This window comes from Sinohyriopsis cumingii, chromosome 1 (genome assembly GCF_028554795.1).
Source record: "Sinohyriopsis cumingii isolate HCF-2022 chromosome 1, ASM2855479v2, whole genome shotgun sequence".
Lineage (NCBI taxonomy): Eukaryota > Metazoa > Mollusca > Bivalvia > Unionida > Unionidae > Sinohyriopsis > Sinohyriopsis cumingii.
Window position 1 is genome coordinate 184,468,952 of NC_142961.1, and position 20,779 is coordinate 184,489,730.

General features: G+C 41.3%; 1 protein-coding gene across 1 annotated transcript in view; it reads left to right on the top strand.

The window, feature by feature from the left end:
- Positions 1–6,033: 6,033 nt before the first annotated feature.
- The window catches only part of LOC149808522 (uncharacterized), a 91,929-nt gene continuing 77,183 nt past the window's right edge, over positions 6,034–20,779 (top strand). The window contains exon 1 of the mRNA XM_089978445.1: positions 6,034–6,137. The gene's annotated coding sequence lies outside the window, so the exon portion shown is untranslated. The remainder of the gene's footprint in view (positions 6,138–20,779) is intronic.

The window sequence follows — 20,779 nt, forward strand, 5'->3', positions numbered from 1 at the left end:
AGGACTGACAAATGTGCGCAGACAAGTTGAACAAGGCACTGGTTCTTCGCTCAGACAGGGTGGAGAGGCCAAACATCCTGGGCATTTCCATCCACAATGTTTGTGTTGCTCTCGATTGTTATAACCATAGTCACATTTCTCACAATAATAAACATATCCCAGGAATCCGGTGATACTGGTAATGGTATCGAAATGTTCATCGTGATGATAGACATGAATGTATTTTCCGTCCTTAAAATCTTGGCCTCGAAACAACAGAGACCCACGCATTTCTTGAGGGTGCACTTTCAAGGTGTAGCGTGGAGCTAGGGCATCTTGCAATTTTTGCATTTCAGGAATGCCACAGGGTGTGTCTTTGGACAGTCCGGCTTGTTGTAACAGGAGTTCTGCTTCGTTTCGTTGTTTGGCTCGGTCCGATCGTTGAATAGTTTTCCAGGTTCTTTTCCATTCTACCGTGTCGTTCTTGTTGGCATAGGTTCGTCCCACCACGATGGCACGAGCTAAACACATCTGGTCTTGAGGGTTGTGAATTCGGACGAGACTTGTTTTGGTGTTGCGAAGGTTGTCCACCAATAACATCTTTTTGCGTCCTGTCCCTTGAGGAAGAGAGACGTGGGCCATTTTCAGTGTGGCTTTACCATCGGTGATGTCAAACTGGTCATTAGATTGTTGTACGTGTTGAATCTTGTCCATGATTTTGGAAGGGGTTAGTTCTGCGGGTCTGCTAAACTCGATCCAAACAGGGGATTTCAAACCGTCGTGATCTATGGATAGTGTCAAGCGATCGTCTTCTTTGGGTTGACATTGTCGCTTGAGTGTGGTGAGCAAAGAATCCCACATCTCGGTGATAAACCCTTCTGCTTTCTCCAAGGGTACGTCGGCCTTGAAATCTTTAAACTTCACCGTGTAGGTGTAAGCCGTGGTTCTAAATTTTCTAGAGGAGCGCTTTTCCGTCTTTCGAATGGAATAGTACTTTTCAGGGTTGACTAAGGGTGGTGAACTTGGTTTAGAGGGTTCGGATTCTGGTTCACTCATGTCCTCTTCAAAATCACTGGCATGAATTTGTGCCAAGATTTCAGCCCTGGTACGAGGCGATAGATCACGTTTCTGCCTCTTACTTTCTTCTTCTTCTTTCTTCTCGAATGAATAGGATCGTTTCATCTTGAGTGCAAAACGTCAAATGACTCAAGTTCAAACACCATAGACTAATTTATAGTCATGGCAAACCAGCGTATATAAAAAGGGTGTGTCTTGTCCTTTCACTATTCATTTCACTCTCAAACCGAGGAGAACGATGGAAGAGACTAGCCAAATCGAACGTTTCGTCAGAGCTTTGCGAGGGGTCATTAGAAAATTCTCTTCAGACCAGCCGACAGACTACTCTCCTTCCTTTCGAGATAAGAGTCAGGATACTTGCTATACCTGTCAGAAGAAAGGGCATTGGTCTTCAGAGTGTCCAGACCGTCAAAAAAGAAAAAAAACAGGGGCTAAAAAAGACAAAAGTCAAGATACCTGTTATTATTGTAAAGAAAAAGGACATTGGTCTCCAGATTGCCCAAAAAAGAAACAAGAGGAGTCAGAAGAAAAGAAGGATTCTTCAGAAGAAGAGAGGGATTCTTCGGAAGAAGAGAGGGATTATTCGAAAAAAGAGAGGGATTCTTCAGAGGAAGAAAGAAGACAATTCTATTTAAAAGAAGCAAAGAAACAGGAGAAGAAAAGAAGAAGGGAAGAAAATGAGGAAAAAACGGTGAAGAAATTAAAAAAACAGAGAGACTAAACAAGGAGAAAGAAGAAGTCAATGAACTTTTAATTAAAGTGTTGTGCTGTGAATTGGATTGTAAAAATGGATAAAAGAATACATGAATGATATAAGGTAAGTGTCTTTGAGTTTTGATTTTAAAATAAGAAGCTACACTCACGCACTCATACACAGACACGTACTATAAGGGTAAAATGGGTGGGGTTTATTTTTGAGTTATTGGCAAATTGAAATTGTATTTCTTTTCGAGAAATGTGGGTGGCCCTGAAAAGGGCCTTTTTATTTTGGTGTAGGGGTGAGTTTAACCAATCAACTTTAACTGCCTTAAGCCTTTGCCACGGCCAAGGCCTACTTCTGATGATTGGGTTGAAATCACTAAGGGTGGTACGATAGGCTTAGTCACAGGGTTGGCGTGTTTAGCTCGGGAAGGTCGTATTCTCTTCGGTCGTGATAAAGAAGTCTGATACATTTGTTTCAGACTTCTTAACTCCGCTAAAATGTCCAACAGTACCGTAGCCGTTTGATTTTCACCCTCTTGTTTCTTTGCTGCTACTTCTTCTTGCTGTTGTTGCTGTTGTTTTTTTCTTACCTCTTCTTGTTGCTGTTGCTGTTGCTGTAGGAGAAAAGCTTGTTCCGCTTCCTTTTGTCGTTGCATAAATTTCTCCAATTCTTCTTTCTGTCTCTGTCTAAAATTCTCCACTTGCGGTAATGAAGAAGGTAACGAAGGTTCCGGAACAAATTCTTGCGAGGTAAGAAAATCCACAAAAGCCCAATGTACCTCTTCTGAAAGTAAGTCCGGGTTCCCTTGGGCAGTCTCCCCTGCTGGTGCACCCCAATGGATCGTTTTCTGAGTTTCCGTCATGTTGAATCACTGTCGCATAGATTGACTGCACACAAGCGCTAACGAATCTATATAGACCACGTGACGTCACAGACTGCTCTCTTCGGATTGGATGCGAGCTGACTGAATTTTGTAACGCGTGTTCGGATTGGTGAATGAATTCAATCGGTTTCAATCCTTCCTGTACCTATAAATAAGCGCAGTTCACTGCATTGATTCACCTATTCTCGTCGCTTCAAGATGTGGACCACAGTTGAGTCATCCACCCTTGTGTCTTCGATGATGTTTAGGACGGACATGCTCATGTATGTCAGGTCCAAGTGGACTGTTGTTGATAGGACAGATACTAGTCAATGGATGAGGAGAGTTTACATAGAAAGACAAGGATGTCTCAAGAGGGTACTTGTGTATGGACCGGCAGTTAGAAGGAGTTTAAGAAGAAGAAGAAGAAGATGTGACAGATGCCATCTATGTTAATATTAATATTAACATAAACCCAAAGGCCCTTTTCAGGGCCAGCCATATTTCTCGAAAAGAGATAGCCTTTCCATTGCCTACCCTTTTTTTAAATTTAAATTTAAATTTAAATTTAAAAAAATAAAAAAAAAATATCCCATATTCAATTCCCCTTGTCCCTAGACAGACCCAAACTCTATTCCCCATGTTCAATTCCCCTTGTCCCTAGAGTGACCCACGATTTTTCTCCATGTTCAATTCCCCTTGTCGCCAGAGTGACCCACGATTTTTCTCTATGTTAAATTTCCCTTGTCGCCAGAGTGACTCACGATTTTTCTCCATGTTAAATTTCCATTGTCGCTAGAGTGACCCAGGGGTCTCTGTAATGCTAATTCCCATTGTCGCTAGGGTGACCCCATTTACTACTACAATGAATAGAAAATTGTTTGCATTTTTTATTTGACTACAACTTTTATACATATAAGGAATATACGTCTATTGGAGCCTTCTCATTCTTTTCATCTTGAGGCCAATTATTTACATTAGAACTCATTGTTTAAACATTAGCGAAAGTTGGTAAGAAGCACAACTGTTCATATATCAATTCAAGTCTGTAACAAATAATATTGTTGATATCTCTATTCAATTCTATTAATGTTCATTGACCCTTACATCTCACATTATGTCGTTAAACGATAATTATGATATATTAGGCAATACATGACACTGCCTGCTCAACTTACTGGACTCTATGTCAGCTGAAGTGGACTTCAAAGACACTTGCAGCAGTAGTGAATGCGGCATTTAATGAAAGCACACTATAGGTGGCTATGCAATTGAAATGTTTCAGCTATTAGTACTACAATAGAAATCAGTTAACTATTTTTTAAAGATAATTTTGAAGACACGAACACTTAAATGGAGTCTCTTAAATGAAGACAGAAATAAAATGATAAATATATTAAGTTTCATAGCCATGCAACTGTATGTTATTATTTGGTAACATAGATTAATGTATACCGTTCACAAGTGCCAACATATATATTTTATTTTCTTATACATAGTTTATTACCCAGAAGATCACATGTGGGTATACAAAGCAAAGGATTGGACATAAGTTTTTCAACTTGCAAGTGTTACTCCATTATAAACATAATTAAAGAACACAAATGAATGAGTTCTCGAAAAAAGTCACGACAGTTTACATACATACGATGAATTAAATAAAAGAGATGAAAGAATGATAAAGTCAGAAGGATAGTGATTCGTGTTAACTGGAATGTAAAATTTTAAATAACAATGGGGATGAAACAAAACGTAAATATGTTTCTGAATCTTTTTCTCTTAAAAATAAATTTCTGCATATAAATCTTATACAACTAGTTCGATGAATTTACTTCATTTCTGTAACGTCTCTTACATTACAGTATTTTCGTCTACATTACTGTCCATTCCTGTCCATTACTGTCCATTACTGTACACAACTGTGTTTAGGGAGACCGTACATTGCGATGATTACATTACACGCATTTTTTTTTTTTGGGGGGGGGGGATTTCTGCCACAATTTTTACAATCGACAGCGATATATAAGTTTTATCTGGAAGTTCATGATGACAGTTAAGGTGCAGATCAGTCAATAATCTTGATTGACACGACTTTGGTTAAAAAAATTACCATAAAATCGTCGTTATTTTCTCTCCTACACTTTTCTATCTATATTTGTTTTTCTCAGCGTCTTGTAAGTAAGCGGCTTTGCCAGTCAACTACAGGGTCAAAACGGACCGGTACAACTCGAGATCAAATATGTGGTTATCAGAAATTCTCATAAGAACAGATGATTGTATTGGACATTCAAGACAAGAAAACAATCCCATACAAAATCGTACTACTTGCTTAAAGAAATGTTCAATTATGGAACTGTACGTGTGAAGCAAAGTTCAAACATTTTGATTTAATACTACATATAGGGCCAAATTTTTATTTCAATTTATTGCAATATTGTATCGATAACTTTTACAGAAATGTATGACGCAATTGAATATTTGCAAGAAATTGACATAAAAGCAATCGATCATCTCTCTGTGGATCCATACACTATAATGTGAGATATATGAATAGTGCATATTCATACTTTTTTCTCTTTGTTAAACAAAATGGCAATGATTTGTTTATATAAGTACGTATTCCAAGGTCAGTAGCTTCAAAATCTTCATCCTTAGACAAAGTCACAGCATTTGTGAATGATACATAAATTGTTCATGTTGAAGATATTGAAAAATATCATTAAAATATATCTGTAATGGAAAAAGTATAAATGACGATGAATAAAATGTTATAGGTGAAGAGAAGAAAGAGGCACAAGTATCATATTCCTGAAGTTGACCGATATTCGCCTGGGGTAGTTCAGTGGGGAGTGCCTCAGTAATCTACAAAAACTTAAAATCGTATGACACGTCAAGCTCAGTTGAGATTGGAGGCATGGGAAAGAGTTGTGATTGTAGAGACTCGAATTCGCTTCTTAATTGTGATCATCAAAGTTTCCTAACGTATTAAATAAATCTAAGATAGAAAACAAGTAAAGGTAGTGTGAAAAATACAATGCGATCGCGATTCTTTCTGATATCGGTACTACAATCTATGTAATCTGTAAAGGTCCGTTGTTTGCTATCAGTACTTTGTTTCAGTCTGTGTGTTCATTATTACTGACCAGTGTTTTAACCTTTGCAGCTGTGTTTTAACAAAATATGTAAAAATGTCATTGACATAGAAGTGAATAGATGTGTATTTTAGAAAAGCTGTCTTCTTCTTTTTCGTTATATTATTATTATTATTATTATTATTTATCAATCTTTTTAAACGGTCCTTTTTAACCCGGGCCTTTTACGTCCAGGTCCTTTCTGACCCGTTAATGGCCTTTCTGGACCAAGCCTTTTTCAACCCGGGCCTTTTCCGTACCGATCCTTTCTGACCCGTTACCAACTAGCCAATGAGAATCCGGTGCTTTATCCGGTGATTGTATTGGACTTTGTTTAATATTATACATCATATTGCTGTACTAGTGAACTTTATTTATGCATAAGGTACGTACTAATTCTTTTAGCTACCTTGTCACGGGAAAAGTTCAAATTAGCTGCCAAAAAATGAATGTAAAAAAGAGGCCACGGTGGCAGTGTTGGTTCAGTATAACAGCCACCATTTGCATAAGGAATTAACCTGATTGCCTCAATCAAAATCTCACACTCATGTTTTCTACAAAAATCATTAGTTATTTTTTATTTGTATCTTCCTCTTAAAATTATTCTCATTTTTCTGCAATAGGTTATTGTCGGGTGAAAATTAACCAAAATAAAATGTCCAGTGAAACCTTAATTCTTGAAAACGAAACTAGACTAGTTGAGCACATGCGTGATGTATCCGTCTAATATTTCTTCGGAAGGTATCTAACGTTTTAAATGGTGAATCATGAATGCTAATCTACAACTTGTTCGTTTGCAATGACCTCAACAAATGTGGGCATATTAAGTGTACCATTGTAATTTGCATGCTGGTATTTCATTTTTATGTCAGTTATTCAGTAGTGGCTTGAATATGGATACATATACCGAAAAATCCAGAAATGTCGGTTTCGGTTTGGCTTAACATATGCAATTATAATGAAACAACAAACATACTAAGAAAGCGTTGTTTTAGAGGCGACTCAGTGTTAGAATTTCAAACTGTTCTGACCAGGATAAAGAAATTCAGGTAAGAGAGTATTCGTTGAACGTCCTCTCTGTGCCTATCCTTGATTAGTGCCCCCCATTTCTCACGACCTCACGCACTTATTTCGAAAGTCCAATGTTATCAACTGGGTCAATCAATACCTTACGTTGATAGGCATAGTGTCGTAACCTAAAGTGCTGATTAAGAAATATTAGACCAAATAAAACATAGACATGTACTACAATTCAAATGATCGAAAGCACAATCGAAAAGTCATATTTAACTGATGCCATATTTATCGAAATTGTGTGGTCCTGGTGTGAGTGTTGTCAGTTTAACTTCAAAGGCCCCTGTTATATCCTAGAATGTAAGACATAACACATGCTATTTTTGTTTCAACGCGCAAACCATAAATATCAGCGTCAAGGTCTTACATGTATGACTAGTGGGAAAACAGCGGGGCTAACAATTTGATAAGTCATACATTAATACAAGGACACTTCTCTCCTTTCTCGCACTACCTATTTTAGAATCAGCGCTGATATTTAAAATTGCATTTTGCATATCATAATAAATTCGTTACAAATATTTAGCTCAGGCATTCGACTTTGTATTGCATTTAAAATACAGTAACGTACCAACTCATTACTCTCGGACTACCATCGCATGAATCGAATAGGGCGAATTAACCTTCATTTTCAATATTACGGTCGGAGTCTTTCTACAGGACTCCGTCAGGCAGAAGTCGAAGTGAGCGGAGTCTTGGAGTCAGGCTTGTGTGGTAATATATGGTGTCAATATTCTGTTGCTACAAATGGTCTGATTGTTACAGGTCACCTAAGGTCAGCTCCAGGCTTTCGCTCAGTTGTGACCCTATATGCTTTATGATAACATTAGCAGCAGTTGTAATCTAACCATTAAAGCAGTTAGACCAAACTATCTTTTGACATGTATCAAAACATAACATGGTGTCAGAAGTGAAAATGTTGGAATAACTTGGATTTATACCAGTAAGAAGTATATCGCTGTAACAATTCTGAAATTTCGATGCACACGTTTATGTGTTAATTGCGACATCGTGGAAAAACTCAATTAGCCACCTGAAATGGATTTCAATTCACACCATCTAGCAAAAACTTGGAGGAGGTGAGTAGTGAAGGGGGGCACTCTACGTACAATGGGAATTAGCATTAAAAACACCCTTGGGTCAATCTACGTACAATGGAAATTTAACATGGAGAAAAATCGTGGGTCAATCTACGTACAAGGGGAATTTAACATGGGAATAAATCGTGGGTCACTCTACGTACAAGGGAATTGAACATGGCAATAAATCGTGGGTCACTCTACGGACAAGGGAAATTTAACATGGGATTTTTTTTAAATTTAAAAAAAATTTTTTAAAAAAGGGGTAGGCAATGGAAAGGCTATCTCTTTTCGAGAAATATGGCTGGCCCTGAAAAGGGCCTTTGGGTTTTCTTCTTCTAATTTCTTCTTTTCCTCCACCAAGTTCTTATTTTATCTCCTACACTCTTCTTCTCTTTCTTTTTTTTCTTCTCCTCTTCTTTCTTCTTCTCTTCCTCCTCTTCTTTCTTCCTCTTTTCATTTTCTTCTTCTTTTTCAATTTTTTCATTCCATTCTCTCATCCTTATCCTTTCCTCTTCATCCTCCTTTTCCTCCTTGATTTCTTTCAACAGATCACTAATGATTACCTTCATTTTTCGTAAATTGTTTATCTCCATCTTCACTCTATGGGGACTATATGAGTAGTGATCCTCGTTTAGGTTAACCAACATTTGCTCAAACATTCCTAAATTGTCCATGACGTTTTGCAATTTTTCCATTTTGTTAAGGTGGTTTGACGCCATCTTATTTGTATTCTTTGCAGAATGGTTTGAACAACTAATACTGTGGGTTCTTATACGAAAAGCGCGAACGTGAAGGAAAACATCCCCCTGAAACATAAAATGGATCTTACCTAGATTATGACCCAACATCGCGCGTACGTGAAGGAAAACATCCCCCTACTTTCTCATTTCATATAATATAACCCTAACTATACTCTCCACATTTGCTAAAAAACCCATAATCTACTATTCACACAAACATACCTTAGCTCTTACTAACACACCAACACACTAACTCATACCCTCACACTATCATAAAAAGAGTTAGTGTTTATTTTTACACTACTCTACCTACACACATTGGCAAATTAATAGTTATTTCTTTTCTAGAGTATTGGGTAGCCCTGAAAAGGGCTGTTTTTTTAAACTCCAGATGCACCTATCTAATGGTTGCACCTTCCTGGCCTGGCGCCGCACACGCATCTTCTTCCCCAGTCTTCTTTCACCTTTCTTCTGGGGAGCGCAGAGGGAGGATGATTCGCTTCAGCACCCCAATCCTCTGTTTCAGGAATATTAAACGACATCCTCTCTTCTCTTTTCTTTTCCTCCTCTTCCCTCTGTCTTCTCTCCTCTTCTTCCTTCTTTATTCTTGCTTCTTCTACGATAGCCTCCGCTGATAGTTCATTTACTATCCGCCTGGCATATTCCAGGTGCATCTGGAGTTCTAACAGTTTCACTATTCTGCTAGTCATTCTTCTGGCTGTGTTGATCAATCAACAAGGGTAGCTGGACTGCCGAACGAGTTTCAATTTATACTGAAAGCGCGTACGTGAAGGAAAACATCCCCTAAAAAACATAAAATTCATCTTACCTAGATCATGACCAAAAAACATCAACAACGCGCGGACCTAAAAGAAACACTCGCTCACTTTTTTATGCTACCCATCACTTCAATAGACTATCCACATACGCAAAGCAATCCAATCTAACCCAAAATATAAACCTCTAACAGCCCAAAAAAACAAACATCATTTTAATCTACTATCCACACCAACCTACTTTATCACTTACTAACACAATCACACCAACACATACCCTCAAAATTTTTAAGAAAGATTTAGTGTTTATTTTCACACTATTCTACCTGCACACATTGGCAAATGGATCGTTATTTCTTTTCTAGAGTATTGGTTAGCCCTGAAAAGGGCTGTTTTTTGTTTTGCTATGGCATTCTTTTTTAGTTTCTAAGAATGCGATGTCCTCTGAGGATAGACTTTCTGGCAATAGGTCTGCTTCTTCGGAAAGAGAAGAAGAATTCTTTGGTGTCGATACGACAATCGACAAAGCCTCTGTCAGCTTCAGGTTGTTGCTGCTGCTGTTGTTGTTGCTGCTGTTGCTGCTGTCTCTGAAGTCTGTACTTCTCTGTCCATTCTTCTTTCTCCTTGTTCATTTCTTCTCTGAAAAGCTCTTCTATCAGGTCTTCAGTGATTTTTAACATTCTCACATTCTCTATTTCTTCTGGCTTCGGTATCAGACTGTGTCTGACCCTATGCAAATTCACGTAGGCTTCGTTGAGCTTAGCTAGTTTGGAGCACATCTTCGTAGGAGGATGAGTCGACAATGGATGGTTAGACTGGAAACAACCCCGGTTCTTAAAGTGAAAGCGCGGACGTGAAGGAAAACATCCCCCACACGGTTTTCGATTCGCAACGTTCAGTGATTGTCATGAGAGGGATAGTAAGAAATGAAAGAGCATCAATTCAACATTCTTCTAGCTAAACAAAAGACAAAAGCATTTTTTCAAAACACAACATTTTTTATTCAAAAATCACTTAACACTGAACAACAACATTTCTAACATTTTTAACAATAATCCAACACTATAACATCTAACAATTTTTTTCAAATCAGAAACATTTTTTTCTTCAAATACTAACTACTTTGAACAGGGCTGACAACGTTGTGAATGAAATTGTGATTTCCACTGTTGGAAATCATTAGGCCATTGATGGACACTACGTTTCCTAGCTTGAGACAAAAGATAAGCATAATGGTCACAAAACCATCGATCTACTTTCACATCATTTCTAGCAGAAGAACGAGGATCGAAATGAGTCACTAAATGTTCTAAGGAATAGCCCAGGCTGCGATGATGCAGAAAATACACACAGTACTGTCCACACACCAAGGAATCTGTGCCTTGTAATTTCACGTTATTGAATCGGGTGGTTTGAGCATTTCTTCTCATAAAGTCGATGATATCGTCTTCCAAAGGGGGCAATCCGTACGAATCGAAATATTCCACACATCCTTCTTGAGGAAAGTAGACGGCTACCCAGTGGGTTCCTGGGAGATGACTTTCGTCCGTGTTGATCACGTAAGCTTGATGGTCTTTAGGTTTGCGATGAGGGAGTTCATCTTTAGCACAGACGACAGGATTCCAAGAAGCCGTATACGAACTATGGTTCAAAAGGTAATAAAGTTCCCAGGTATCCATTGATTTGTGTTTTTTTTTCTTCTTCACAGGTAATAATAAGTCGTCAATTCGATCCTGACTTTTTGCTTGAAAATGTCTGACGAATAAACGGTTATTCGTTCTGTTTCCTCACTCTGATTCAGGAGAGCTTCGATACGATGGATCTCTTGAGTGGTTAATGGTGGACAAGAATGTTCACGCAAGTCTTTATACCACTGGTGCAACACGTCTTTGTTTGAGATGAGACTCCAAGCTTCGTCCAGATACTCGTCCAATTTTTCTTCTTGACTCAACATCAGGCATTTATCGTGTTGAATTTGACTGGGATGATCGTTTTGACATCCATAACAATTTTTCTTGATCAATTCCGTCATTTTGTCGACCAAGTGTTTGGCAAAACAGGAGACTAAATGGGCTTCTTGTTCTGGCCATCTCGACTTCATCATGACAATTTCTTCGTCTTTGTCTTGGGATTCTCCTTCCACGGTCTCCTCACATTTCATGTCCAAAGTTTCTTCACTAGGTAAAGAGGGATAACAGTCTTCCATGGCTTCTAGTAATCTAGAATGACTTCTCTCAAACTGTTGATTTCTATCGTATTGTCAAATTCTGCATACAGGATCACGTTCAACGTTGGATCAGCAGGGTCTCGATTTGCAAACTGAATTTCCACACGAATCTGGCCAGATTTTATAGGGTGGAAATGTCCCTCGTCGCTGCCTTGGTCTGGAGTGAAATCGAAAGCCCACAAAGCGTAGCCTCCTGCATAATCTTCGTACGTAATACCGTGACTGGTATTGGTTCCTAACTGTCCGGTGGCTTCGTACAGGGACAAGTACGATCTCAAGTAATTGTTCTGGGCAAAGTTAGGCTCAAAGGGTCGTGTACACAAGGTCTTGCCGTCACGACTGACTTCGATTTTGGACACGCTAGAGTGTCGAAACTCAAAAGGATTTTCGTTGTGAAGTCCATTGAAAGCTGAATTCCTGACGATACCAACGATCAAACGCTTGGGTAACTGTCCTTGGAACAGATGATCTTCGATCATGGATCGCTGTCCAACAGGAATGGTGAACGTTTTCACTTCCACACGTCTTATGGGATACTTGGCGGTCGTTCTGCTCAACGTCTGACTGATGTCGTTTCCCACTTTAGGTAACACTTCCACACGGCGTACGTAAAGTCTGGCTTCTTGGATAACAGTTTTGTATTCGTTGGCATGGGCCATCAAATGGAAAGCGGCAGTGCTACGATTCAGTCTCAGGCGAATATCAACTCCGTTCAGTAAATACTTTTCTTGTAACCACATGTCCAAATGCAAACGATCCATCAGTTCTAAACTACGTCCTTGCAAAATTTTAGTTCTACGTGTGTTAAACCCCACATTGTGATCATTCCCATCTTCTGTCAGGGCTGTGTCGCTAAACGTGCCTGCACCTGCCGTGTCAGGTTTCCATACCACGCAAGCATCCAGATGAGTATTCTTGGCTTCTTTTCCGTACGTCAAGAGATTTTCCAAGTAGGCACGATACGGGTAAGTATCCATGCTGCTGCTGACCAGTTTGTTATTCAAGTACAAGTCCACTTCGCTGAACAAGGAATGCATGAAATTGTTGACGGGCGCTACCCTATCATTGGCTCCAGGATTGGTGTTGTCAGTTTTGATCACTTTGACTTTCAAATACAGGTAACTGCTATTCAGATCGATGTAATCTTCGGGTTGTCCTTTGATTTCGAACTCGATGGGAGCGGAATCCGTCAAAGAGGAGACGGGATGAAATTCCACCCACTGGGATTCTTGCATCGTCATCATGGTGGGGGGCATGGCAAACATATCCAGTTCCGTCTTGGAACAAGCACATGACTCTCGGTGCATCATTTTTCTGTGTCTCAATAATCGAAAACGTCTAAGTCTCGAACGGTTCTTCTTTTCTTGGCTTTTCTAGCTTGAAGTCTGGTGAAAGGGTGTTTTCTTCGTCGTCTCTTTCTGCCTTGTCCTTGCTGAATGCCTGACTCGGTAGCGTGCAGGGCATTTATAGGTGTGTCTCGTCGGCCTAAAATGTCTTTACCCGTTTGCAGCAGGACATTTTTGCCTGCCCTCATGAAGGCTTCTTTAGGGTTTTGTTTGTCGATGATGACATTTTGGAGAAATTCTTTGCCTTGCGTCAGTGCCGCATCTTTCAAGGCGTGCAATCCGCGTGTCACCATCGGTTTCAACACCGGGGCCACCGAACGAAAGGCCGATTTTAACATATCTCCTAAACCGTGTCCTCGCTGTCGTGCAACCCCTTGGTACACTGGATACATGACTTGCTTACGAATCGTGAGAGAACCGTTTTCGAAAATGGAGTTTCACCGTGACTTTTCCTTTGGTGAATGGAATATTTTGTCCCAAATCTCCTTTTATAGTAATGTTGACCGTGTCCAAATACGACTTGCTGACCGGCAAATAATGAGGATGGACAAATTCGCGGTGAACGTGATAAGTGTTTCCACCTTCCTCGTCAGCGTTTGCGGCAGAATCCACTTTGAAAGGAATGACACGCAGTAACGGCACGGAGGTGTGTCCCACCACGTTGTATTCCACCACATCGGAGTACACGAACATCAAATTCAGTCCTTGGTTCAGTTCTACTGGGGTACGAAATAACTTGCTAAAAGACTCGTTGTCGTAAACGATGGGTGATTCGCTGTTCTTGAGTATGCTCATTCTCAGGTTCATGTCTCCGCCCAACATGTCAAACAATTCAGGACAAAATAAAATGGACATGATTTTACTCCGCTCAAATTTCATCGAGAAGCGACGAGCTACTTTGTGGTACTCCATGGTGACACTTTTGTTGACATGCTCCAAAGCTTTCCCAAACACACCATTAAACTTGGCAGCTATCATGTTGACCAAATGTTGACCACTGAAATAATAACCTGGGGAAATGAAAAAGTGGTAGGTCCACTTTTGAGTTTTCTCATTATAGGTTTTATTGTCATATATGACTTTCTTATTCAACTCCTGTTGCAATGACTCGTCATGAACTTCCACATGAAAAAAATTTTGATTGGGAAGGACATTGAGGACTTGGGTCGGGTGAATGATTTCCACTAAAGCCACTTCCCAATGGGCTTCGTGATCTAAGGGGATGGCTTGAGGTAATTTGGCCGTGTAACAGCACAACGTGTTGTGGGGAAACACCTCCATGGAACTGTCACTGGGTAAGGTTAAGTAAAATTGGTTTTGGTGACTCATAATTCCAGAGTTCTGTGGCTGTCCGAGGGAATATTAGTGGATGTCAGAGGTGTGTCTCCGCCCAAAATGGGGTTCTGGTTGTTGTTGGAGTGGTGACTGACACTGGCACTGGACACAACGTTCCCGTTTGAGGAGAATTTCAGGGAGGGATTGGGAAGCAGGTAACCGATGCAACTGCTCAATAAAATGGTCCACAATTGTTTGTCTCCTTGTTGCAAACTCAAATTGGCGATGGCTGCCCCGATGACACAATACACCACGAAGATTTGGCAGAAAAAGACGATTTGCGTTTTAGGCACACGTTCTCCACACCACACCCACAAGGGTTGTTTTTGTAAATCTTGCACAGAAGAACTAGGGGAAGAAGGACTGGTCGACGTAGCTGCATCTGCTGCTGTGTGAAAGGGCATGATGGTCACTTCTTCTTTTTATAGTCGATAACTTGCGAAGCGTCGATCCAAGAATCGAAACTGGGTGGATATCCTTTCCAACGTACTTTGACTTCTTTGACACGTCGTTTGCCCACTTTACGGGTTCTGCGTTCGAGAATGCTTTCGATGTCGTACACGTCGTCTTCTTTTTTGGTGACACGTTGTAACTCGGGGAAATAAAACGTTCCTTTGAGTACTTCTCCGTTCATGTCTTCCAATTTATAGACGGCAGGATGACGGCCATGTACTCGTCCAGTGACGCGAAACAGTTCGGTCGTCCAGTTAGGTAAGTAACCTTTGTCGAAAGTGCGTTTGGTTTTGCCAATGCGCACCCAATCTCCTACGGTCAACTCTCCACTTTTCTTGGGGACAGCCCTCGTCGGGGACGTACCGAACAGGCGCTCGAACACCAGCACTTCGTTGTCGGGAGTCACGTCTTGCGGGGCACGTCCGATGCTTCGATGGTAAGATTGGTTGTACGCTTGCACCAGGTGCGGTAAGATGTCGATGTACTTCAGAGTGTGGTGATGCGTAAAATATTTCCACATGCGTTCTTTCAAAGTGCGTTGAAAACGTTCCACGATGCTGGCTTTGGTTTCGGGATTCTCGGTGGTAAAAAAATGAATGTCACGTTTCTTTAATTCTTTTTGGAAAGCTTGGTTCAGAAATTCGGTGCCTTTGTCCGTTTGCCATCGAAGAGGGCGACGACCGCTTTGTTTCAACACCCGTTGCAGGGCTCGCACTAACTCGCTGCTCGATTTGGATGTCAAGGGCACGACCCAGGCAAATTTGGAAAAGACGTCGATGACACAAAACAAATATTTGTAACCACGATTGTAGCTGGCCAAATGAGAGACATCGGCTAAATCGGCTTGCCATTGATGATCGATGCCTTCCACTCGGGTGCGACTTCTGGCAAACTTGCGTCGAATGGGTTTGTGTAAAGTGTAGGTAGCTTGTTCTTGTAACCATCGTTGCACTTGAGGTAAACGGAGACTTTTCAGCCGCGTTTTGGCAGCACGATACAATTTTTGAACTCCTGCGTAACCTGCAGGATGCGAGGGATCGTAGTAAATGCTGGCTAAGACTTTTTCCATTTTTTATTTTGTGTGTTAATAAGTCACCCACTCTTCGGTGATGCTACTTTGGGTGGGACGAAAGGGTGGTTTGGAAACGGATTTACGTGTCCGATGGGCTACGGGAGTAGAAGTCGAAGGTAGTGGTGGTGGAGGTGGAGGTGGCAATGGAATGACTTTGGTTTTCTTTTCTTTTTTCACTTCTGGTTTCCCTTCTTTCTTTTTCACTTCTGTCGAAGAAGGCGTGGACATCATCTTTTTAACCCAAGCTTTCATTTCTTCTCGTTGGGGTGTAGGGGACGGGGTCAACAAGGATCCTGCAATCTTACTCGAAATGGGAGCTGCTGACGGTGTTTGAAACACTTCGCGCATCTCTTCTTCCTCAGGTCTTTGTGGGGTAGCATCTCTGGTAACCCTTGGGGATGGTAGTGGTGGTGGTGGTGGTAATGATGGTGCTGGACTTTTCATCAAGGTCTTAAAATCTTTCAAAGTGGGTAGAGCTGTTTCGTCTAAAGCTTTCTGGTGAAAGAGTTGCAGTCGTTGCAAGAGTTGACCGTACTTTTGCGATTTTTCTGTTTCGGACAAATCTTGGCGATCCATCAAGGACTGCAGTTCGTGTTGTAACTGGGACATCTCGCTCAAATTGGGATTGGGAGGTAAATGCGGGGTGCGTTGTTCTTGCCACCGATGGTATTCCATCCATCGTTTGTAAGGCACTAAAGCTAGTTTTCGTCCTTCCATGGGGTTGTCAGGGATGAATTCTGAGATCTTGGGACTTCCGAAGGCCTTTTTATCTTGCTCCCATCAGTCCTCCCAACATGGTTCCCAAGACTCCTTTTAGTATGGGGCCTAACAAGAGAGGTAAAATGCCTCCACGTTGGACCAACATCTTCTTTTTTTGACGAATGGGAATTTTCTTTTGAACCATTTTCCGAAGAACGTGACGATGTTTGCCTAAGCATTGTTTCTGGTGTTTGGACAAAGGGATCGTGCCTTTCAAAACGTTCAAACAACATTCGCACACGGTATCGATGACCTCTTTGGAGGCCGTTTGAATGAGTTTTTTTCGTAGGGGTGGAGAAGCTTTGGACAGGACAGATAACAGGTCCCCATGTTTGGCTAAACGTGGTGGCAGTCCTTTCCTTTTTTTTCCTTGGGGTTTTCTGGAGGGTGACATTTTTGCTTGTGGGTTCCGGGACATTCACCGAACAGACACTAACGTCGATGACTTAACGCACACCCTTTTATCTTTTTTTCTGGGACTATCGCTTTGTCATAAAGGTGACAATGTTTTTCCGAAAATCGCCAAGGAATCCTCCCCTTTGTTGACACCTCTTTTTCTTGGAACGACTGTGTCTTTTTTTAGGGTAACGTCGATGCTTGGCTAAGCGCTTTGTCGGATGACGCGTCTGCCTTTGTCTCTTTCTTTTGTGGCTTCTTGGAGGTGACATCTTTTACAAGTTCACTGATACCCCGACTTGGTCACAGGTCTTTTTATACTGGAACTCGTCGCCACTGATTGTCTTTACGTTTTATCAGTTTGAGGACAGGCATGACACGTCGTGCAGGGGTACGTAACGGACTAAATCGAGCCAGTTCTTGCTTGGACAAATCCAGTAAACTTTGTAACATGCCCGATCTTTCATGGACTTTGATTTTGGGAGAAGGTACTTTGTGAGCAGCAGCCACTACCGCTAAATTGGAAGGTCCTGCCACTGGGGAAGTTCTTTTGGGGGTCATCAACGGAGAAGTTCTTGGTGTAATCAACGTCTCCAAGTACTCTTCAGTTCCTGGTGACATCAACGGAGAAGTGGACAAACGTGAGGCTGCCGGAGACGCTGTGGTAGGTCGTGGCTTGCGAGTGTAAGGTTGCGTCCTGGCCGAAGTGCCTCTCTTGCGACTAGTTTTCTTCTTCTGTGGACTTTTCTTTTTTTGAGGACTTTTTCTCTGTTTCTTTTTCTGGGGGCTTCTTTTCTTTTTCCGGGGTGATGGTGGTGGTGTCTGGTAAGAGGAGGGTCCTGCCACTGGAGAAGTTATTCTTCTTGGGGACTTGGTCTTTTTCTTTTTCTTCTTGGGGCTTCGTTGGACTTTTGTCTTGGGGATAACTTTGGGGGCATTAGGATCCCATCTTAAGAGTGAGCGAATGATGACCCCTCCTAGAGTACCGCTCCCTCCAGGTTTCAAAATGATTTGTTTTTTGGTTTGAGTGTCGATGCGGGGATCGGCCAGTTGGACCAAAGCGACTTTGTTTCGATCGAAAAAGCGTTTGGTTTGATGAGGAATCTGAATGATTCCTTGGAGTAATTGACGTGCCGTCACCGTGAACCATCGTAAGACTTCTTTGAGACTAGCTTCTAAGACACGGGCTCGTGTTTGTGGATCTTTTTCTCGGCTGATGCCATACAAGGCACGAATCAATTTGACGGGAAGATGCGACTGAAGGGACGTCATGTTCACACTGTGTGAGACAGACGAAAAAGGGTCTGAGGTTTTTATAGATTTTTTTCATGGGTGGAGTGAAATGAAGTCGAGGACGGAGACGTGTACAGGACAGGCCCTCCGTCTTGGCACCAGTGGTGAAACAAGTGGGTACGAAATCGCAAATCCTCGGGGGTCGTAGGTTTCAAATCGACGAGTAAATAGGCGTGTGGAGTTTGAGTGGCATCGTCGTACGCCTGAGTCAGCCAAGGCGTTCCTAACTGTTTGGCTAAGACTTGCACTTGCGATTTATCTCGAGGGCTTTTAAACAAGACCACGTAATGCGCATTGAGACTGATGGTGCGATGGGCTTTACTTTGTTGAAACAAATTTTGGGTGATGTAAACGACACTGGCATTACGGTGATGCCCTTTGCGCGTGAACCACAATTTAATTTCTTCTTCGTCTTCTCCTAACATGTCGTCGAAAATGACCAAATGGGTTAGACGGGAGTCAGAGACGATGCCATCGTCTTCTTTAGGAATGCCTTCCACAAACACGATGGAATCGCCTTGACTTTCTCGCAAGAGGTTGTACGCCGATTGCCACTCTTTGTAACACCACACGATCCGTTGAGGGGGCCGATCGATCAAATGATGTTTATGTTCGATCAAACGTTTGACGAATTCGGTTTTGCCTGAACCGCTAGGTCCAGCAATGAGCATGTTAAAGGGATGGCGAAGATACAAAGCCTCCCAACTGGCACGATCTAAGTGTTCGTCGATGACTTTGACAGTAGAGGAAGAGGGAGCAGAGACAGCAGAGGTAGCCATGGTATGAGAAATGTCACTTGTGACACGAAAAAACAAACAAGACAAGAGTTTATATACTTTTTCAGAACACGTTTATTGAATGTTTCAAATATGAACACGAAAGACAAAAATACATACAACCCAAATAGTGATGTACAGGAATATAAAACACAGCAAAGCGATCAAAGTGGAATATAAACAAGTGTCTGTACAACATGTTTTGGTTAACCAAGATGTCCTAGGGACAGTGTGTAATGTTCTTACAGTCTCTACATGAGGTATTGTCACACAAGTGTCCTCCCGGAATGACCTTTCAGGCATGTCCATGACAGTCCTGTCCTGAAACGAGTGGTTGTTCTCGGTGACGGGTTCTTCTGGCACCGTCACTAACACGGGTTGAAAAGTAACTTTTTTCCTTGAACAACTCTTGTGCATACTGGGCCACTTCTTGGGTCCAAGCCTCAAAACCCCCCTTTTTCCAATCACGAACATCTGTCCAATGGGGATGTAAGTCACAAGCTACACACACATCGTCATACACGTCTTGGGTCGCTAAAAGTTGACGAATCTTTTTTTCCTGTTGAGGTCGAGAAGTATCCAGATGAAAACGCAAGGCTTTGAGCAAAAGGAGTTTTTCGTGACCATTTAAGGCCATGGAGGTGGTAAGTACTGATCGTAAAGAGTCCACAAGGAATCGGCTGGTAAACGAAATCCCAGAAAACAAGTCACTAAGACACACACCACTTGTCGTCCCAAATTGAATGGATATAGTTCTTGTAATAATTGATGGTAATGATCCACGGTTTGAATATGGTCATTGAGTTCCTTCCACGGAATCTGTTGAATGATATGTGACATAATCCGTGGCATGGCAACTTGATTTTATAGTGTCTTTGTTTCGGAAGCAATAAAGGTAATTTCTAACCAAACACGTTCGTTCTCCAGTAGGGAATTTAAATGTTACATACTGTAACTGAAACGCCAGAGTTTGTCTAGATGTTTCGTCTTTTTCTAAGCAGATTCCATGTAACAAATGTTGGTAATCCTTTAACTCGTCTTCCTCAATACGTTGCAGTAAGTGAATCTCCAAGTAACCAAAATTACGAACGTCTAGCCCATCATCATCATTCATATACTGAAAGTATTCAACAAGGTCTGACCAGTGAAAAAATTTCTGACGAATCAGTCCTCTTATACCATTCAGGTACCAGTGGTTAAAGATCTGGTGACGTAACGGATGCAATTGTTCTTTACGTTTCACTTGTATTTTCACCAACTCTCGATAAATCCTTTCTCTCAACTCCTCAGGCAAGCCCAAAATGTACTCTTGTAAAGTATCCATAAGTATATACACTGTTTTTGGAATCGCTGGGTGGTAGCCAATAGCCTCGTTTAACTTTGTGCCTAATGTAATATCCACTCATAATCAGTCTTCTTGTACTTTGGAACAGAGCATAATTTAAAAACGGATGAATCACTTTGAGTTTGCGTTTCACTTGTATTTTGATCAGTTCTCGGTAAATGCGTTCTCTCAACTCCACAGGCAAAGCACGAATGTTCTCTAGCAAAGTATCCATGAATAGGTCATACTAAATCCTCTTTGGTCTGACACAAGAAATGTACTCTTTGCACAAACATGGTTTCACTTCAGTGTCGAATTTAAATCGTTGAGTCACTAATCTACACATTACAATTCGTTCAGAAGTTTCCTCTTTC